Source organism: Callospermophilus lateralis, chromosome 19, assembly GCF_048772815.1.
Source record: "Callospermophilus lateralis isolate mCalLat2 chromosome 19, mCalLat2.hap1, whole genome shotgun sequence".
Classification (NCBI taxonomy): Eukaryota; Metazoa; Chordata; class Mammalia; order Rodentia; family Sciuridae; genus Callospermophilus; species Callospermophilus lateralis.
In genome coordinates this window covers 30,690,330-30,712,315 of record NC_135323.1, presented here as the reverse complement: position 1 = coordinate 30,712,315, position 21,986 = coordinate 30,690,330, and the positions used below count along the sequence as shown (strand labels likewise).

Below are 21,986 nucleotides of genomic sequence, written 5' to 3'. Positions count from 1 at the left end.
TGCTCAGTTGACATGGCCCAAGGACACAACATGTGATCCAAGGATACAACATGTCCCACTGGATCTCCAAATCCCCCATTCTAGCTACCACTTGAAAAACTTAGTAATTGTGAGAAGTTATTCAGTTGTCTGCCTTCAATTTTTTCACAAACCTATATTTTGCTATGTAAAAAATTATGGAGACTATGGGCTGGGGCTGTAGCTCAGCGGCAGAGCGCTTGCTTAGCACGTGTGAGGCACTGGGTTTGATCCTTAGCACCATATAAAAATAAACAAATAAAGGCATTCTGTCCACCAACAATTACAATAAATAATAAATAAATAAGTTATGGAAAGTAGTGTACGCAATACTATTGTATTCACCATCTAGATTTAACAAGTGTTCCAATGCTATTTCTAATTATGATCTCTTAGGTGGTGTATTTTGTCTCTTTCTACCTACTTTACCTACATTACCCTTTATGATATGAAGACTGCAGTGGCTTTGGTGGTCAGAATTCCCAACTAGAACTTCATGTTGCTATGTATTGTAGGACTAGGCAGATAGAATAGGTAACATCAGGATCAAAGTCTGGATTTCTGCTGCAGAATCTAGCCTGTTAGATTTAATCAGCCCTATTTTTCTAACACAGCATATATGATGGTCGACAGCCTGTTTTGTTTATTATGGAGCCAAGAATTATCAAAACAGTGCTCATCAAAGAATGTTATTCTGTCTTCACTAACTGGCGGGTAAGCATTCACTTTTCAACATTTTCACATTTAATTAGTCATATTTTAGTTTTAATTTATTCTTTTCAGTTATACATGACACTAAAATGTATTTTGACATATTATACATACATGACGTACAACTTCCCAAGCCTGTGTTTGGACATAATGTGGAGTTTCTCTAGTTGTGTATTCATATATGAAGATAGGAAAGTTGTGTGTGATTCATTCTACAGTCTTTCCCATTCTCATCCCCTCACCCTTCCCTTTGTTCCCCTTTGACTAATTCAAAGTAACATTTATTTATTTATTAACTCAATTTTTATCCTGAGATATTTATAGGTTCAGAGGGTATTCCTTGCCAAACAAATTATCAGGCAGTTGCATGTATAATTTATTCTGTTTTACCAAATGATAATTTCTTACATGATTATAAATTTATTAAGTTCCTATCTCTATAGTAACAGGAAATTGATACAATCTAGGCTTTTTATTTTCATTTTTCCTGTTTTGTGTGCCTATATGTATGAGTGTGCAGCTCTGTGCAAATGTATCACAAGTCTACATTTGTGCAGATTTAGACTGTGTTTTTAATATGTTTTCACAAATTCTTCATTAACCTTAGAAATGTGCCTGGTTTCTTGTGTGTTGACCACATTGGTCAACGTTTGCACATACAAATAGGGAAAATCCTATCTGTATGCTTTTTATTTGTTTGTTTTTCTTTTCCTCTGACATTAGCTCAGAGTTCCAGTGTGAGATTGAATAAGAGCCAGGAGAGTGAACATTTCTTTTGAAGGATATAGACTTTAATCTTCCAAAGTTTACCCCAATTTTAGATGAGGCTGATGTGTGTGTGTGGATTCCCATACAATCTCTATCTTCACTTTTTAAAAACTTTGGGGGCTGGGTTTAGGTCAGTTGGTAGAGTGCTTGTCTTGCAGGCACAAAGTCTGGAGTTCAATCCTCAGCATCACAAAAAAAAATTTTAAAACTTTGATTAGTGTATGATAATTGTGGATGATAATAGGATTTGCTGCTATGTTCAATAATACATCTACACTCAGATGAACGTTTTTATTTGTATTTCTGTATATGACTGAGCAGACATTGTAGAATTGTTCCTGATGCTTGGGAGAAAGCATTCAGTTTGCCACCAGTAAGTGTATAGTTAGCTGAAAATGGATTTTTTGTAGAATCTCTTTATCAAGTTGAAGAAACTTCCCTCTGTTCCTAATCTCCTAAATTTTTACAGTGAATGAGTGCTGGAAGCATATATTTATTTTTGGGTGCGGTGGGACTGAACATTGAACTCAGGGCACTCAACCACTGAGCCACATCCCTGGTCCTATGTTGCACTTTATTTAGAGACAGGGTCTCACTGAATTGCTTAGCACCTCACCGTTGCCAAGGCTGGCTTTGAACTTGTGATCATCCTGTCCCAGACTCCCGAGCTGCTGGGATTACAGGCATGACCACTGTGCCTGGCTGGAAGCATACATTTTAATACAAATATATATTTTATATGATGGAACTAAATTTCAGGGATTTTGCTTTGGTGGGCTAGCTCCCAGGTGAAAAATATAATTATCTTCCTTTCGCCCTCTGCCCTTGTAGAAAATATTGGAAGAACTTCCATTAATAATTTGTGTTTTTTTCTATATGTCTTTTATTTATTTGTTTTTCTTTTCCTCTGACATTAGCTGGGAGTTTTATGTAGACAAAATCTTTTAAGTTTCAAATATTATTATTTTTAAAATTATCATACCTAAGCACCCCTTTATCAAGATGCGTATGCTGTAAATGCATGTAAAGACAGAACTGGTCTTAGGAAACATACAGTTGACCGAACATCTGGTATCTGTCACCAACCCATTTCTGCTCTGCATAGCCCTGGGGGTTGTGCTAGGTTTTCTTAAGTCTTCTTCCTGTCTATTCCCCTGGAAAAAGCTTCCAACCAAGGGAAATTTTACATCTAAACAAGGGTTGGAATATAAAGTCCAAAAATGATGTGAGGTACCTGGTGTCTCTTCCAAACTCTCAGGTGGTTAGGCATTTGGAATAAATTCTATTGAGTGTCTGACATAGAGCTAGCTACCTAGTAGGCAGTCAATGTTATAGTTAAAGCTTCATCCCAGGGTTTCATAAGCTGACTTCCAGACCACTCACGTATAATCGAATCAAGCCTTTATTGAGGCACACCGGTGGTGGCTGACCAGAACATAAATTGTTCCCCTGATCAGCCCCGAACGATTGCAAGAGCACTCCTTATAAGTTTGAAAACTGCAAAAGGGGTGTTCAGGGGGTCTATCCAATGCAAGCAAACTAGTTTACAGAAGTGGGACAGTGCAGTCAAGTGGAGGGAAGCCTAGCCAATCACAGTTAACCCAGTCATCCCAATTACAGAAACAGAACCCTGTTACCCTAGTTATAGAAACAATACCCCATTAGGTAGTTCCATGTTCTTAAAGGTTTCTATAGCAAAAGGAAAAGAACATCTTGCCCCAATCATGACTCTTCTACTTGGCATGGTTGTTTTACAGGATGAGGTCATAAAACAAAATTGAGTCACATTTATTCCTACTATCACATTCCCCACTGGTTTTAGTAGGTTTGATGTCAATGTTGCACATCATTAGGCTTAAGTCCAGGTGTTCTTTTTTTACTATCACATTCCCCACTGGTTTTAGTAGGTTTGATGTCAATCTTGCACATCATTAGACTTATGTCCAGGTGTTCTTTTTCTACTATTACACACTAAACATTTTTTTAAATAAATAAAGCTTGTTTAACAAACTTTTGCACCTGTGGAGACCTCCACATTTATGTAGGCAAAATCTCTTTTTCTTTGGACTCTAGAATTTTGTTCCAGTGGGATTTATGAAAAAAGCCATCAGCGTGTCTGAGGATGAAGAATGGAAGAGAATAAGAACACTGCTGTCTCCAACTTTCACCAGTGGAAAACTCAAGGAGGTAATAAAGTAGGAAGGCTTTTCATTGGAAACTTAAAGGATTAATCTGGGTATGGGTAGAAAGTGTGATAGATAGTTGTCCCTTTCAAATGGATAGTCCTCTGAATTTGAACTTCCTAAAAATATTATTTTGTCTTTATGTTTTAGAAGAGATATAATGAGATTCATTATAAATGTCTCATACTTCTTCATCCTGGGAAAGCCATAGCCTTGGGAACTGAGTCTCCTCACTTAACTATGGGTGATCTTGTGTTTTGTGCTAGATGTTTCCCATCATTAACCAGTATGGAGATGTGTTGGTGAAAAACATGAGACTGGAATCAGAGAAGGGCAAGTTTATCAACTTGAAAGAGTAAGTAGCAGGGCAGCTCTGGCATTCCAAGCTCCAATAGGAGCCCCTCCAACTGCCTGCCACAGAACCGAATTCCAAATGTTGAGCTAGTGCAATGAGCAGACAAAAGCAAGGGTTTGGAGTCAGATCTCCAACTGTTAATCCAAGAAGGAGCTGCTCCCAGAAGGAGACAGGGCAGCTGGGGGAGAAAGGATCTCTCCTGTATCCACCAAGGTTTGTTTGGCTGCAAATATTTGTGACTTTGGATATACTAGAAGACAAAATACTGTCAAGGTCAAGATCACCTTTTGTGAGTCCTCTAGGAAGACTTAGTTATTCCTCCCTTGTCCTGATGAAGCTCAGTTTGTACACAACTATTATTATTCACATTCTATTTGTGCTACTGTAGTGTGTCTGATTAGGGATCTTATCCCTGTGTGGGTGAGCTTCTTGAGTTCAGAGGTGAGTCTAACTCACCTCACTGTCCCCATCACTCCTGGAACAAGGGCAGTACCTCATTTGAAACTCATAAAGGCCTCATAGTAAGTGTGAGGGGATCATGGACTCATCTGATAGTTCAGCAGATAACTGTGAGTGTGTGGCTCTCTGCTTGACTTGCCTGGGTATTTGAACTTACTCCTACTTCTTGCTGCATGTATAGTGGAAGGATTGGGAAGAAGCACTGGTTTTATCTTTCCATATCTTTCTCTATTCAGCATCTTTGGGGTCTACAGCATGGATGTGATCACTGCTACATCATTTGGAGTGAACATCGATTCCCTCAACAACCCACAAGATCTTTTTGTGGAGAAAGTCAGAAGCTCTTAAAATTTAATTTCTTTGACCCTTTGCTTCTCTCAGTAAGTATGTGGAATACCATGTTATTTGTTCCCTTTCTTTATTTAAATAAGATCATTATTGATACATAATTAATAATCTTTTAATTACCCCACTTAATTATACAATTAAATTGTTTCAGTACAAAGATATACTCAGCCATCACTAGTGACCATTTGTCAACTCAGAAGCAGGCTACCATTTCATTATCAACTCTCTATTCCCCAAGCCTAAGCAACCATGGATCTATTTTCTGACTATATATTTACTGATACTGTGAATTTTCTTTTTTTTCAAGAGATAGATAGATAGAGAGAGAGAGAGAGAGAGAGAGAGAGAGAGAGAATTTTTTAATATTTATTTTTTAGTTTTGGGTGGACACAACATCTTTATTTTATGTGGTACTGAGGGTCAAAGCCAGCACCCCGCGCATGCCAGGCAAGCACATTACCGCTTGAGCCACATTCCCAGCCCCCGTGAATTTTGTATTAATGAATCCTACAATATGTGGCTTTGCATGTCTGACTTCTTTCATTTATCATTGTATTTTCAAATTCTTCCGTCTTGAAGCATGTGTGAGTACTTCATTTATTTTTTTTAAAAAATTATTTATTTATTTGTTCTAATGAATTATAGATGACAGCAGAATGCATTCCACTACATAAAACACAAAGGGAGCACAACTTTTCACTTCTGTACTTGTAGATGAAGTAGATTCACACCATTTGTGTCATCATACATGTTCCTAGGGTAATGATGTCCATCTCATTCCACCATCAATCCTACACTCATCTCCCCTCCATTTCCCTTGTCCTATCCAAAGTTCCTCCATTCCTCAGATGACCCCCCACCCATTATGGATCAGCATCCACTAATGAGAGAAAACATTTGGCTTTTTGTGTTTTGGGATTGGCTTACTTCACTTAGCATGTTATTCTCCAACTCCATCCATTTATCTGAAAATTCCATGATTTTACTCTCTTTTAATGCTGAATAATATTCCATTGTGTATATGTACCACATTTTCCTTATCCATTCATCTGTTGATGGGCATCTAGGTTGGTCCTACAGTTTATTGTGAATTGAGCTGCTATAAACACTGATGTGGCTGCATCACTGTAGTATGCTGATTTTTAATCCTTTGGGTATAAACCAAGAAGTTGGATAGCTGGGTCAAATGGTGGTTTCATTCCAATTTTTCTGAGGAATCTCCATACTGCTTTCCAAAGTGGTTGCACCAATTTGCAGTCCCACCAGCAATGTAAGTGCCTTTCCCCTCACATTCACACCAACATATATTTCTGCTTGTATTCTTCATAACTGCCATCCTGACTGGAGTGAGATGAAATCTTGGAGTAGTTTTGATTTGCATTTCTCTAATTACTAGAGATATTGAACATTTTTTTCATATATTTATTGATCAATTGTATATCTTCTTCTGAGAAATGTCTGTTCAATTCCTTAGCCCATTTATTGATAGGATTATTTGCTGTTGTGTGTGTGTGTGTGTGTGTGTGTTTTGGTGTTAAGTTTTTTGAGTTCTTTATATATCCTGGAGATTAGTGCTCTATATGATGTGCATGTTGTCAAAATTTGCTCCTATTCTTTAGGCTCTCTCTTCATCTTATTGATTGTTTCTTTTGTTGATAAGAAGCTTTTCAGTTTGAATCCATCCCATTTATTATTTATTGATTTTATTTCTTGCACTTTAGGAGTCTTGTTAAGTAAGTCAGAGTCTAATCTGACATAATGAAAGTTTGGGCCTACTTTTTCTTCTATTAGGTGCAGGGACTCTGGCCTAATTCCTAGGTCCTTTATTCGCTGTGAGTTAAGTTTTATGCATGGTGAGAGGTAGGGACTTAATTTTATTTTGCTACATATGGATTTCCAGTTTTCCCAGAATCATTTGTTGAAGAGGCTTTTTTTCCCAGTGAATGTTTTTGGCACCTTTGTCTAGTATGTGTAGGTTTGTCTCTGTATCTTCTGTTCTGTATCATTGGTCTACATGTCTGTTTTGGTGCCAATATGGATTTCCAGTTTTGCCAGCACCATCTGTTAAATAGGCTCTTTTCCACAGTGAATGTTTTTGGCACCTTTGTCTAGTATGATATAACCATATTCATGTGGGTTTGTCTCTATGTCCTCTATTTTGTACCATTGGTCAACAAGTCTATTTTGGTGCAGATACCATGCTGTTTTGTTACTATAGCTCTGTAGTATAGTTTAAGATCTGATATAGTGATGCTTCCTGCTTCACTTTCTTGCTAAGGATTGCTAGCTATTCTGGGTCTCTTATTTTTCCAAATAAATTTTATGATTGCCTTTTCTATTTCTATGAAGAATGTCATTGGGATTTTAATGGGGATTACATTAAATCTGTATAACACTTTTGATAGTATGAATTTGCCAGAATTTAATTGAGACTTTTTGCATCTATGTTCATTAAAGATATTGGTCTGAAATTTTCTTTTGTTGATGTGTCTTTGGCTGGTTTTGGAATCAGAGTGATTGAATGAGTTTGGAAATGTCCCCTCTTTTGCTATTTCATGGAATAAATTAAGGAGTATTGGTATTAGGTCTTCTTTGAAGATCTTGTGAGAATCTGACTGGTTGAGCTCTTCTTTGTATGTAGGCTTTTGATGGTGTCTTCTATTTACTTGCTTGAAATTGATCTGTTTATCTTGGTGAATATTAGCTTGATTCAGTTTGGATAGATCATGACTCTAGAAATTTGTTGATGTCTTTGTTATTTTCTATTTAGTTGGAGTATAAATTTTTAAATAGTTTTTAATTATCTTCTGTATTTCAGATGTGTCCATCATGATATTTCCTTTTTCATCACAGATTTTAGTAATTTAAGTTTTCTCTCTCTTTATTGGTGTGGCTAATGGTTTATGAATTTTATTTATTTTTTCAAAGAACAAACTTTGTGTTTTGTCAATTTTTTCAATTGTTTCTTTTGTTTCAGTTTCATTGATTTCAGCTCTGATTTTAATTATTCCCTGTCTTCTACTACTTTTGGTGTTGATTGTTCTCTTTTGGGGGGCTTTGAGATGTAATTTTGGGTCCTTTATTTATTGACTTTTTCTTCTTTAAGGAAATGAACTCCATGTAATGAACTTTCCTCTTAGTACCATCTTCATAGTGTCCCAGAGATTTCAATATGTTGTATCATTGGTCTCATTTACCTCTAAGAATTTTTTAATCTCCTCTCTGATGTTTTCTGCTATCTCTTGCTCATTAAGTAGCATATTATTTAGTCTCCAGGTGTTGGAGTAGCTTCTGTTTTTCATTTTATCATTAATTTCTAATTTCATTCCATTATAATCTGATGGCATGCAGGGTAGTATCTCTATTTGTATTTGCTAAGAGTTGCTTTGTGGCATAATATATGGCCTATTTTAGAGAAGGATCCATGTGCTGCTGAGAAGAAAGTGTATTCACTCATTGATGGATGAAATATTCTCTGTGTGTCTGTTAAGTCTAAGTTATTGATTCTATTATTGAGTTCTATAGTTTCTTTGTTTAGCTTTTGTTTGGAAGGTCTATCCAATGGTGAATGTGTTGTGTTAAAGTCACCCAGTATTATTGTATTGTGGTCTATTTTAATCTTGAAATTGAGAAGAGTTTGATGAATGTAGACGGCCATTACATTTGTCCTTTTCTCGTCAGCCCATAATTCATTGTTCGGTGCATAAGTATTTATAATTGTTATTTCTTGTTTATTTCATTCAATCTTGTTGATGAATGGTTTTCTTAAGCACTATAAAATGTCCTTCTTTATTCCTTATGATTAACTTTGTCTTGATGTCTACTTTATTTGATATGAGATGGAAACCTGTGCTTGTCTACACAGTCCATGTGAGTAGTATATTTATTCCCAACCTTTCACCTTCAGTTTGTGGTTGTCTTTTCCTATGAGATAAGTCTCTTGAAGCCAGCATATGGTTGGTTTTTTAAAAAATATCCAATCTGCCAGTCTATGTCTTTTGATTGATGAGTTTAGGCCATTAACATTCAGGGTTATTATTGAATCATGGTTCATATTTCCAGTCATTTTGCTTTATTTTCGGTTTTTAACTTGACTTGGTTTCTCCTTTGATTGGCTTTTCCTTTAGTGTACTTCCTCCCTTTGCTGATTTTCATTGTTGTTTTTCATTTTTTCTTCATAGAATATTTTGCTAAGGATGTATTCTGTAGTCCAGGCTTTCTAGTTTTAAATTCTTTCAATTTTTGTTTATTATGGAAGGTTTTCACTTTATCATGAAATCTAGAGCTTAATTTTACTGGATGTAAGATTCTTGATTGGCATCATTTTCTTTCAGAGTTTGGTATATATTGTTCCCAGACCCTCTAGCTTTGAAGGTCTGGGTTTAGAAATCTGCAGAGATCCTAATTGATTTCCTTCTGTATGTAATCTGATTTCTTTATCTTGTGGCTTTTAAATTTCTTTCTTTATTCTATATGTTAGGCATTTTCATTATTATGTGCCTTGGTGTAGAATCTGTCGTGATTTTGTATACTTGGTGTTCTGTAAGCCTTTTGTATTTGATTGTCCGATTCATTATTCAGGTTTGGAAAAGTTACTGATATTATTTCATCGAATAAATTGTTCATTCCTTTGTTTTGGAACTCTATGCCTTCTTCTATCTCAATAATTCTTACATTTGGCCTTTTCATAATTCATGAATGTTCTGCTCATGGTTTCTTACCATCTTCACTGTGTGATCAACTTTACTTTCAAGATTACATATTTTGTCTTCATTGTCTGAGGTCCTCTCTTTCAAGTGATCTAGTCTGTTGGTGATAATTTCTATGGAGTTTTTAATTTGCTTTATTGTTTCCTTCATTTCAATGATTTCTTTTCCTTTTTTTGGTAGAATCTCTATTGCCTTATTGAAGTAATTTTTGCTTCCTGTATTTGGTTGTGTAGCTCTTTATTGAAATGACCTTTTGTTGCCTGTGTTTGCTTTCTTATATCATCCTTTAATTCACAGAACATTTTAAATACATACATCCTGAACTCCTCTTGGACATCTCTTATGCTGTGCTGGCCATTGGTTCTAGTAATGTATCTTGGTTTGTTTGGGGCACTTTCTTCCTTTGTTTTTTCACATTGTTTTTGTGTCTTTCCCTTTAGCAGTGTATATCTAAGGTATTAAAGTTTATAATAATAGACTTATAATGTCCCTGAAGAATTCCATGACCTCTCCTTTAAGGAGGAGATCAATATTAACATATCCCAATGCAAACAATATTCAGGCTTAATTAAACCAAATAGCTTCTATTGAGATGTTTACAGTTTTGTCACAACAGACAGAAATGGTGAGTATGATTATTATTAACAATGTAAACAGTAGGTTGCAAAAGGACCTACAGTTTATAATGGTGGGCAAAGAGAGAATGGGGGGTGGGTTTAGGATGAGATGTTAAGAAGGTAGGAGATGAGGATATAGAGTTATTAGATCTTAGGAAGCATGAAAGAGGAATCCAAAGATGTTAGCTAGTAGCAGGAGAAAAGAGAGAAAGAGACTTTGGGGAGATAGATAAGTGGGGAGAGAGAGAGAGAGAGAGAGAATAATAACAAATTATTTTGTTGAGATTTTTGCATCCATAATTATAAGATATATCAGTTTGTAGTTCTCCTGTGTTATATTTGTGTTAAGTCTTAGGATTAGCTTAACACGGGCATTTTAGGATCTTTTACAAGTGTTCATTATATTCTTTATTTAGAAAATACTAGGTATTTCTATGAATGTTTGTAAAGAGGTAAAGAATTGGTATTAGTTCTTTTAATGTTTGGTAGAATTGTCCATGGAATAACTGGACCTGAGTTTCACTTTGTAGAAAAGTTCTTAATTTCTAATTTAGTCTCATCACATGCTGTATGTCAATATATATTTTGTATTACTTTTTGTGTTAGTTTCTGTTGTTTGTGTCTTTTTAGGAATTTGTCTATTTCATTTACATAATATGTATAATTGTTATGATAATCTGATTGTTACAATATCTTTATAATTCTTTCTATGTTTATAATGTCAGTATTTCCCCAGTTTTCATTTTGAATGCTACTAACTGTAGCCTTTCTATTTCTGGGTCAGTGTAGCTACTTTTTTGCGAATTTTGTTTTTGTTTTTGTTTTTTTTTTCAAAGAATTGCATTTGCTTTTATTAATTTCTTCTATTGATTTTATTTTTTATTTGATTAGTTTCCACTTTGGTCCTTAATATTTTCTTCCTTCTGTTTCCTTTAAGTTTAATTTGCTTTTTTTTTCATAATTTATTATATAAAGTTTGATCATTCATTTGTGATCTTTGTTTTTATTTAATAGATAAGAATTTCCCTCTGAGCAATGATGGCTTTTTCCCCATTCCATAAGTTTGATATATTATGCCTCCTTTTTTCCTTTCAATACTTTATCTATTTCACTATATTTCTTCTTTCATCCAGTGTTTATTCAGGTATATATTGATCAATTTGCTCATACTATGAGTTTCCCAATTTTCTTTCTAATAATGCCTTCTGGATTCCTCCTGTGGTGCTTGAAGAACACATGCTCTGTTGGTCCCATCCTGACTGCTCTTTCTTGAAGAGCATGATTAACTGCAGCCTCAGACTAAAGCCTAGTTTTATCCAAAGACACTCTATTCCAGTACATGAAGGGAAAAGGGGTCAGAGTTTTCATCTTGCTCCTTTGGTCACTTCGCAGAGGCAGAAGGGGCCACTGATCTCACTGGTTTGGTGGTGGCCGTATATATGACATCCTCTTGCTCAGCCAGTGGCCTGGAGCTCAATCAGTTGTCCCAACAGAAACAGTTCCTCTTTAGGAACTCTTGTGACTTCCACTTTTCTGATAGGTAGAAAAGATGTAATTGCTCCAGGTAAATTTTACATTTTTCACTGAAGTGTTCTTTGTTTTTTCTTTCCCCTGCAGTAATATTTCCATTCCTTACTCCAATTTATGAGTCAATGACTATCTCTCTGTTTCCAAAGGATGTCACAAATTTTTTAAAGAAAGCTATAAAGAGAATGAAAGAAAGTCGCCTTCAAGAAAAACAACAGGTAAAATCCGGTGGTGGTTACAGAGGAGGTTCATTTTTGATAATTTATTTGCCTATGGGTGTATGACTTCCATACTTCTTTGTATATTTTTAAAAGGTTCTCTCCTGGTTGAGAGTAGTAGAGGGTTTCATTTGGGGAGAATAAAGAATTTAGCATCTGGTGATTGAGAAACAAGAATGAATTAGAGAGGGAACTGAATTAGAGTAAGATATATTCCATGCTTTTATAATTGTCATAATGGACTCTACTCTCATGTAACTAAAAAGAACTATTAAAAAAGACTTAAATAAATAAAATTATATATTCCAAATACTGAAAAAATAATTAATCAGAGAGAAAGCATTTGCAATTAAATAATGGGCATGGAATTTAGTTTGTCAAGGCATAAATATTGCTGATAGAAAAAGCCCAAATGCTCTAAAAAGGAGTCCTTGTACATTGTTGACTAGAATGCAAATTAGGACAGCCTTTATGGAAAACTGTGAGGAGGGCCCTCAGAAGTCAAATACAGACCCACTGAATAATCCAGCAATCTCATTACTAGGTGTATAACCACAGGAAATGAAATCAGTATGTCAGAGACATCTACACTCCCATGTTTATTGCAGCACTATGTTAAAATTGTTCTTATTAATTGAGCCTAATAGATTTTGAAAACATCCACCATCAAGAAATGATAAATGCAATTAAAGATTTTTCTAAACTGACATAAACATCAAACAGCATATACATATATCAGAGTAATCAGGTACATTGTCAATATGTACAGCTTAATGTTCTTATATATCAGTTGAAATGATTTTTTTAAATAAAGAAAAAAATGTTTTATCATATCCCTTCTCTTCAATAGATAAAATTTCAACATCAAAATTATTTTCCTGGTGCTGTAATTTCATCAGATTTTATATGGTCAAGAATCATTGCATTTCCAAACCTCTCACTTTACAAACTCACCACAGAAGGCATCCTCAGGGTAGCTGGCACCGTCTGGCCCCTCATGGAGCAGGCATGGGGTTCTTTAGGTGAAGGTTTTGTTTCATGTATGAAGGCCAGCACAAGGATGTGTGCAGGCCAGGGAGCCAGGATGGGCCCTCCAGGTGTCAGTACAAAGTTCATAGCTTCAAGCATGGTTGGGATCCTTCAAGAAGCTTGCCCCAAATCTAATGAGGAGCTCTAAAAATGTCAGGAGATTAATCTATGGCATCTTTGGTGAAAAATTAAGAAGGTAAAATAAAATATTGAAGTCCAGGACTTCTCCCTAAGCAAACAAATGTAACAGGAGACAAAGCCAGCCACTCTCTGGCCAGGAGGCTGTGTTCAGAATCCACAGAGCTCACAAGTAGGGAGAGCAAAGGCCAGTAGCTATTGGACCCCACAGCCAGTTTTCACTCAGGGAAACATCCTACTCTTCAGTTTGTATATGGATGCTTTTCTTCACTGATGACTTAGGAAACTCCAGCTGGACTTCTGTACTTAAAGAAGTCATAGTCTCAGAAGGGAAGATAAGTTCTTCACTATTAATTTGTTTCTGACTTAATAATTGATCTTCAATCTTTGAAATCTCTCTGTTTCTAGCATCGGGTGGGTTTTCTTCAGCTTATGATAAATTCTCAGAATTCCAAAGATTTGGAGTCTCATAAAGGTAAACAAGGTTGCTACCTCATCTACTGATGGGGAAACTCAGAGGGAAGGATTGTTCTGGAAATGTGCAGGAGATTTTCCAGGAAGAAGAGCATTTCTACCATATTGCAGAAAGGCCATGCTTGGATATTATATACAGTAGCCTGAGGAACTTCCTAGAGAAACACACCTAGAGCCATGTTCAAATGTTGAAGCTGATATAAACAAGTATTTCTTTCACTAACATGGTATTTTTATTCAACTTATTTTCTTTGTATTTTTATTTTGATGCTCAATTCCCCCATATTTGTCCACTGGAATCCCTTTTATGTAGGATCCTGAGTCCTCTATTATTCTTGTGATCTTTTTAATGATTGTTCTAAAGGTAGCTTCTGTTTATTTTGGCCATAGTAACATTGAAATGAAAACATAGAGGTTCTCCATGTAGTCATGAATACACTGCTTCACTCCCAATATCTACCACCAGAGAGTTATATTTATCACAGTTCAGGAACCTGTATTGACACACTTCTATCATTCACAGTCAATAGATTTCCTTAGGGTTTGCTCTTGGTCTTGTACATTCTATGACATGTAACCATATTATAGTAGCATACAGTGTATTCTGTGCCCTTTTCATTTATTTTCTAAGTATTTTCTTGCTTTCTGATTTAAGATATTCTAGGTTTCTGCTCTGTTTCTCGTGACAGCTTTGTTTTTTGTTTTTGTTTTTGCAATTAATGGAATTTAGAAATCAAAATTTGTGATCATCTTGTGGATTTTTGCTTTTAGATACTCTCAGTATACAACATTATTTACATAAAATACTTCTACATGCAACAGAGGAAAGAAATATTTCTGTATCTACTCACATCCAGTGATATAAACTATTTTTCTCTCTCCTTCAATTTTTTTTTCTAATTTATTGCTTATTTCTGTAATACTCAAATACTCCCATTGCAGTTCTAATTTGAGGTACCTAGTGCCTTGACAACCATCTGAAGAAAGTCCTGAATGTTGAGCAATTAATTCTAGAGATGAGTACTGGACTTACTACAACCTGCCAGTATACATATTTTTTAAAAGATATTTTTATTTTTTAGTTGTAGGTGCATACAATACTTTTATTTTATTTTTATATGGTGCTGAGGACCAAACCCCGTGCCTCAGCGTGTGCTAGGTGAGTGTTCTACCACTGAGCTACAACTCCAGACCCAGTGTACATATTTTTATGTTCACATGTACATATTATCTATCTATCTATCTATCTATCTATCTATCTATCTATCAATCTATCTATCTATCTATTTACTTAACTATCTATCTATCCATCCATCCATCTATCCTGTATGTATTTACCCAGTTCTATTCAGCTTTCTGTGATGAAGGAGACAGTCTGTAGTTTAACTCTTCAATGAAATAACCACCAAACACATGTGCCTTCTTAGCACTTGACATGTGGCTAGTGCCACTGAAGAACTGTTTAAAATTTAAACATTCACATGTGGCTAGTAGCTACAAATGCAAACAGCCGAGATCCAAATCTTGACTTTTTTTTGGTGCAGGGGAGAGGGTTACCTGGAATTGAACTCAGGGGCACTCAACCACTGAGTCACATCCCCAGCCTTACTTTGTATTTTATTTAGAGACAGGGTCTCACTGAGTTGCGTAGCGCCTCACTGTTGCTGATGTTGGCTTTGAACTTCTGATCCTCTTGCCTCAGACTCCCACTGGGATTACTGGTGTGTGCCACTGCAACTGGCCTGAACCTTGACTTTATAGTCCTATTTCATGGGGTTCATGCTCACTGGGATAAAAGATTTGATAATTAAATGTTCTCATGACATCATCATAGAAAACCATCATCAATAAATCTGAACTCTGTAGACCTTTCAAACACTTGTTTTATGTATTCTTTTTTATCTTGAATTGCATGTTTTGCACAGGGACCATGTTTATTTCAGGGCCCAGGTATCTGAAAGTCCATATTGATCATACTGTGTATCTTAGATAGAAATGGTATCTCTTGAAATTACCTCTCTTTGGTGGTGCTGAGTTTGGCACAGTTAGTAGCCAAGTCCAAGAGTGGTATAGACGTCAGGAAAACTGGATTAAAAAAAGTTTTTCTTTGACTCCCCTATCAGATAGACACGAAAGTGGAAACCACTCTGAGAATGCCTCTAAATTGCTTTTCCATGGTCCTGCCTAGTGATCTGTGGGTTTTAATGGGATTCCTCTTCATCTAAGCTTCTGATATTGTGATTTGCTGGATTTACCTAAATTGTGTTTACTCTTCCGTTAGCCCTGTCTGATCTGGAGCTTGTGGCCCAATCAGTTATCTTCATTTTTGCTGGCTATGAGACCACTAGCAGTGCTCTTTCCTTCATTTTGTATGAACTGGCCACCCATCCTGATGTCCAGACCAAACTGCAGCAGGAGATTGATGTGGCTTTGCCCAATAAGGTGAGAAGATGGTACCTGGAGAGAGAGAAGAGAGGCAGAGCCTCAACAAGACTGCCTCCTCGTCACTTCCTAGGAGGCTTTGACCAAAATATAGTCACTGATTCTTTTCACCAGCTCTATTTGGAAAGGATCTGAAGAGACAAATGAAGGAGAAAACAGTATTTTGGAGAAAATGCTATTTCCAAAACTACAAGGAATTTTTAAAAGAGTGTAGTTTCAGTTGTACCCATTACCAGTTACCATGATGACACCTAGGAAGGGTAAGCATGTGTCACTCAAGTGTCCAGATCATTGGTTCTGCTCATCTGTGGCATGAGCTCCTGCCTGGCTGTCTGCTGAGTGATCCTGGGCTTGGTGGGCAGGCCGATTCTGCTCTGCTCCACACATTTTCACACCCTAGTCATGTATTAGAAGCAGCCAAGGGATGAGTCAGGATTTCTGACTCCTGAGCCAAACTCTTTACTTCTACCTTGTATCCTCTCCAATATCACACCAGGCACTAGCTACATGTTGTGCCTGCTGTCCTCAGACCTCTGCCTAAACAGGAAGTCTATTGAGTCTATTGAATATGAAGACACCTGGTCTCTGGGGGCTCACATGGCTGGTTTGGCAGTGAAGTGGGCACAAATCCTCTTCTTCAGAGCTCACAATGAAGCCCTGAAGAACAACCAGGAGACTGGTCCAGCAACAAGGGGTGGGGCTGAGAGTGGCTTCCTGTCCTCCTTAGAATGTTCTCTGAAACTGAAATTGTTTGACATGGTGCCATCGAATCTTAGCCTTCTTTTGGGATGGAAGTTACCAGTTTCTCCCAACATTTTTTACATGTTGTAGTGTTATCTCTAAGATACATATATATACACATGTACATATATATACTCAAAGCAGGATTATTCAAAAAAAAACTGATATATAATGGGTTATTTCCTCTTTTCTATTTCCTTGAAATAGACATGTGACTTTTCTAGAGAAAGGTAACAGTGACTTTCACATATTTTGCCTGAGTTTAATTGTCATATTCTATTAGTTACTTTTCCTCACATGAAGAAAAGTAGTACATGATGATGCTGAGGATATTATACACTGAATTTGGGATTGTCTCAAAGGTCTCTTATGTACATTGTGAACGTCTAGTGCATTCGGGTCCCTGGGTAAGGGTCACGAAATAACCGGGACACAGGGGATGCAGAGCAAAGGCAGCAATTGCAACTGCATGCTGAGGTTTATTTGCAAGTTCCTTTCATATTCTTCTTCTAACAAAGCAAGTAATTCTTCAATAACACTTTGCCCACATTGCCCAGATAACATGCCTCAGCGGATACACAGAGCTAACTTCAGATCGTTCCTGTTTATTTGATAAGTACCCTCCTAAAGTTCTTTGTAGACATTATCTACTCCCCTGAGGATGCATTTATCTCTTCAGAATGTACTGTTCCCAGGACAAGTATGCAGGAAGCTTCTTCCTCTTGGCCAAACCATGCAGAACTTGTGACTTGCGATAAGGGGAAGAGAATGTTTCCTCCTCCTAACTGAGGTTTGCCTCAGCTGACCTAAATCACAGCCACAGCTCTTGCAAAAAGTCAGGCCTGAGGGAGCTAAACTCTGCACACTCAAACCCCAACAGTACATAACTACTCTGCACTTATCAATGGACCATGGACATGGTTGTCAAATGGACATGATTGTTATTACAATGCTTATTCAATTGTAAGCACTATTATCCTTCACCATTCTGTTATTCTTGGGACCTCCTAACACTTTAATAAAACTATGTAGATTGTGTTTAAAGTTAGTTCCAAACATGAGTTTCCAAAAATCTCTTTTTTTTCTCTTCAGGCAGCTGCTACCTATGACACTGTGTTACAGATGGAGTACTTGGACATGGTGGTGAATGAAACTCTCAGGTTGTACCCAATTGCTGGAAGACTTGAGAGGGTCTGTAAGAAAGATGTTGAAATCAATTGAGTGCCCATTAGCAAGGGGACAGTGGTGATGATATCAATCTTTGTTCTTCATCGAGACCCACAGCACTGGCCAGAGCCTGAGGAGTTCCGCCCTGAAAGGTACAGGGCCTCTGGGAAAGGGAACCACCCTGGGTTAGGGTTGTCCAAGCAAGTCCTTGTATTTCTTATCATAGATGACAAACAGGTAGCTATGTAATCATTTTCATATATGTCTGTATTTTAAGCAGTTTTCCTGTTATAAATTAACACTTTCTTGCAAAATGATATGAATTTGTGACAAGGAACAAAATGAATGCTATGTCCATTCACTATCCTAAATTCTTTTAAAAAAATTTTAAATTGCTTTTTTAAAAATAAATGACAACAAAATGCATTACAATTCTTAGTACACATATGTAACACAATTTCTTATATCTGTTTGTATATAAAGTATGTTGACACCAATTTGTGTCTTTATACCTGTACTGTGGATAATGATGTCCATCACATTCCACCATCCTTGCTAATCCCCTACCTCCTCCCTTCCCCTCCCACCCCTCTGCCCTATCTAGAGTTTGTCTATTCCTCCCATGCTACCCCTCCCTACCCCACTATGAGTCAGCCTCCTTATATCAGAGAAAACATTCAGCATTTGTTTTTTTTTTTTGGAATTGGCTAACTTCACTTAGCATTATCTTCTCTAGCACCATCCATTTACCTGCAAATGCCTTGATTTTATTCTCTTTTAATGCTGACTAAAATTCCATTGTGTATATATGCCACATTTTTAATCCATTCATCTACTGAAGCGCATCTAGGTTGGCTCCACAATTTATCTATTGTGAATTGTGCTGCTATAAACATTGATGTGGCTGTGTACCTGTAGAATGTTTATAACTTTTAGGTATAAACCAAGGACAGGGATATCTTGGTCAAATGGTGGTTCCATTCCCAGATTTCCAAGGAATCTCCATACTGCTTTCCATATTGGCTGCACCAATTTACAGTCCCACCACCAATGTATGAGTATACTTTTTCCCCCACATCTTTGCCAACACTTATAATGGCATCATAATAGCTGCCATTCTGACTGGAGTGAGATGATATCTTAGAGTAGTTTTGATTTGCTTTTCTCTAATTGCTAGAGATGATGAGCATTTTTTCATATATTTGTTGATTGATTGTATATCCTCTTCTGAGAAGTATCTGTTAAGGTTCTTGGCCCATTTATTGATTGGGTTATTTGTTTTTTCGGTGCTTCACTTTTGAGTTCTTTATATACCCTAGAGATTGATTTTCTATCTAATGTGTGAGGGGTAAGAATTTGCTCCCAAGCTGTAGGCTCTTTATTCACCTCACAAGTTGTTTCTTTTGCTGAGAATAAATTTTTTAGTTAATTAAATTCTTTAAATAATCATGAATTAATAATATGATAATGTTCTCATAAACATATTTCTATGCATATATAGATTTTTTGATAAACTAGATTGTATCACATTTGATTTTTGCTAGCACCTGATAATATATACATTCAACCTCTGCATGTATGATTTTTTTTTGCAGAGTACCAGGAGTTGAACTCATGGGTGGTCGACCACTGAGCCACATCCATTGCTGGGAGCCATCAGCCAAGTAGGTATGACAATTTCCTTGCCAGCTACTCCCATGCTGTCTAGTGGAAGGACTCCTGAAAGGTGACCTTGCTCAAGGACCAGGGCGGATCCGTGTTTAGGGTGTCCCCGGTTTAGCATAATAGGAGATTAGGGTGTTCCCCCTTTAGAATAGGGCGGTTTAGCATAATAGGAGATTAGGGTGTTCCCCCTTTAGAATAGGGCATATCCTGCACCTGAGTTCCTCTTGAGTTCTTAGGGTCAGACAATATATTTGGGAGACAGAAGCCCATGAGTAGTGGATTTGGGCAGAGAACGTGGATTCCCCCAGAACGTGTTTGTAGACGGCCGGTGTGAGTTCGGGAATAAAGAATTGCTGTTTGAATCTACAAGCTGTGTGGAGACTCGTGATTTGTGCCCAGCCAGAGACTGCGGCAATCTGTAGCCCTATTTTGTACTTTATTAGAGACAAGGTTTCGCTGAGTTGTTTAGGGCCTCACTAAATTGGTGAAGCTGGCTTTGAACTTGGAATCCTGCTGTCTCCACCTCCCAAGTTGCTGGGATTACAGGTGTGTGCCGTGTTCAGCGTGTATGTATGGTTTTTGCATCTATAATTTCAACTAACTTATGTTTTTTCTTGTCAGTTTTCCCTAAACAGTGTAATACAATAAGTATTTATGTAGTATTTAAATATTATTAGTTATTATAAGCAATCCAGAGAAGATTTAAAATATATTTCAGGATGTGCATAGGTTATACAAGTATTTTCCCATTATTTTTATAAGAGACTTGATCACCCAGGATTTTGTTTATTCAGATGCTAAAACTAATTCTCCTCAGATATGGCACCATGACTCTGTGTGTATGCATGTGTGTGTGTGTGTGTGTGTGTGTGTGTGTGTGTGTGTTTCTGTGTTTCTGTGGTTTCAAATTTTATAGCATGTGCCATAACTGACATAATCACTATCTCATTTCATTCTATGTATTCACTCTTATACTCCTTATATTTTATGTGTGTTTTGTTTTCTTTACTGTCTCAATTTACCATGATTTCCATTGAAACAACATTTATCTCATCTCAAAAAGACTGAAAGATCCTATAGGCTAAGGAGGAGAAAGGTGGAAAAACTCCTATAGGCTAAGGAAGGGAAAGGTAGAAAAACTCCATAGCTTAACAATTTTCATAGCAAAACCACAGCTTGATTTCAATGACCAGCACACAAAATCAGTTTTTACACTATTGCTTGGGGGTGTCTAAAGCACAAACTGAAACAAGTAATTGTTGTGGTTTTAATATTTTTTTGACTTCTCATCTATTTTGGAACCAGTTATTCAGTAAGAATAACAAGGACAGCAACAATCCTTACGTGTACATGCCCTTTGGAAATGGACCCCAAAACTGCATCAGCATGAGGTTAGCTCTCATGAACATAAAACTTGCTCTTGTCAAAGTAATGCAGACCTTTTCCTTCCAAACTTGTAAGGAAACACAGGTCAGTAGCTTTTCATATACATAATGTTTTATTTGAAGATGTTTTTCCAAATAGAGGGGCTGAGTCACAGAAAAATATATGCTCATTCATCATTTAATTCTTAAATCTATAGTCCAGTGAGTCTCTTTTGCACCATCTTTGAGATTTAGAGTTCTTCACCATGGGGGCTCTAAATCTATGGCTTTATGAAGACCAAAATTTAAAAAACATATGGACTCAATGCAGATTAGTGTGACATGTGTATGTATGGACTATGAACTTGAGCACAGTGTAGATTCAGCTCCAAGTCTCCTGGAGAGACCCTGTGCACAGTCATGAGGTGTGGTGACCACAGGGTTCTGATGTTTGAGGGAAGTTCTCCTCACCAGAACTTACAGAACCTCCCTGTCTCAGGCCTTGTACAGGATAAATGCTTATGAAATAATTTTTCAGATAAATGAATAATTTTACTATGCAATCATGACACACCTTAGAGAATGAGTAGGACGAATTCAAAGTACATGATACTAAAAATAGTTTTTTTTTGTTTGTGGAGCATCACTGGGCTTAATGTATCTTCTCTACTTTGCTACTTTGGTTCCTGGTGTTTCATCCATTGCTTCTCCATGTGCTTGTCTATACACTACAGATTCCCCTGAAATTAACTGATCAAGGACGTCTTCAACCTGAAAACCCCATTATTTTAAAGGCTGTGTGCAGAGATGGGACAATAAGTGGAGCCTGAACTTCCCTAAGGATTTGTGCATTGTTGTTCTCAGAGCCTGGGAACCAGAACATCAGAGAACAAAAATTTATTTTGTGAAGAAAACTCAAAAAGAAGATAGACTCTATATTCCTCAATTGATGAATGATAAGAGATGCTGGACCTTTGCTGAGCTTGCTCAGGGTCTGTGCAAAGTATTATGTATTTTCTGATGGAAGGGAGGTGCCCACTTCCGTTCTGGATG

The 21,986-nt window shown here is 36.8% G+C and overlaps 1 pseudogene; it reads left to right on the top strand.

Annotated features, from left to right (window-relative positions):
- Window positions 1-21,763, top strand: part of LOC143384728 (cytochrome P450 3A9-like) — a 32,227-nt pseudogene extending 10,464 nt beyond the window's left edge.
- Window positions 21,764-21,986: the final 223 nt, after the last annotated feature.